A 1021-nucleotide genomic window follows, 5' to 3' on the forward strand; every position below is an offset into this window, starting at 1 on the left:
GTATTTCTCAGAGGCCAGATATTATTTGGTAGCGTCACCATTCAGATTCTCCTGTTTTAAGTCTGTTATCTTCAGGGATGTTGATAGTTGTTGGGAGCACCCATATGGTTCCTCGTTTTTCGCTTAAAAATTGAAAGGCTGGAGTCCAAGTGTTATGCATTGTTGTAACCTATGGTTTAGTACGCTGTAATGGCAGGACTTAGGCTAGAATGGGGATACGTGTTTGACATCAATCCAGGGGTTTAGGAGGAGCTTTTTATCCATGGCTTTGGCTTCATACGTACTTGTCACATCTATTTAACACGTTTCACTCACATTTGTACACATATTTCGCTTTTATCTCTAGCGAAATTCATTTTCTGGAGTGAGTGGTTATGGCATCATATCTCCTGAAGTGTGTGTCTTACATTGATATAAATTTGCAGGTACATGAGGACACTGCAAAATGTGTTGCGAATGGCATTAGAAATAATGAAATAGAAGGGTTAAAACGTCATGTCCAACGTGGCAGTTTTACTGCTCGAACAGCGAAAATGTAGTAAGAGTTAAAATCTTTTCCTTTCATCGTTTTTTGGGCAGTGTCAACAAGAAGAAGTCTCGTAAAGATTATAAATTATGTGATGCGTTGGCAGAAGAGTAATAGCGGGGGTCAGCTCGACCGAAGTGCAATGGAAGAGCCTCACCCCGGAGGAACCGCCTTCATGATCACGGTATCCCCTACGCCGTGTTGCTAGAGGAGGCCGAAATGCACGCGTTTAAGCTCACGCAGACTGGCGTGAGGTCTGGAACAAGGTAAAGTAATTATAGTAGCCAAAAATAGTACATAGCTTCTGGAATACTTAACTTTAATCCATAATTGGAGAACATCGCTCTTGATGATACATAATTACAATCTCAATATAAACTGGTAATGGCGCCTTGCTAGGTCGTAGCAAATGACGTAGCTGAAGGCTAAGCTAACTATCGTCTCGGCAAATGAGAGCGTATTTGTCACTGTAGCATCGCTAGCAAAGTCGTCTGT

The 1021-nt window shown here is 41.8% G+C and overlaps 1 pseudogene; it reads right to left on the reverse strand.

Moving 5' to 3' along the window:
- Positions 1 to 583: 583 nt before the first annotated feature.
- On the reverse strand, positions 584 to 734 carry LOC124796940 (annotated as a pseudogene).
- Between the last annotated feature and the right edge of the window lie 287 nt (positions 735 to 1021).

Source organism: Schistocerca piceifrons, chromosome 4 (assembly GCF_021461385.2).
Source record: "Schistocerca piceifrons isolate TAMUIC-IGC-003096 chromosome 4, iqSchPice1.1, whole genome shotgun sequence".
NCBI classification, from domain to species: domain Eukaryota; kingdom Metazoa; phylum Arthropoda; class Insecta; order Orthoptera; family Acrididae; genus Schistocerca; species Schistocerca piceifrons.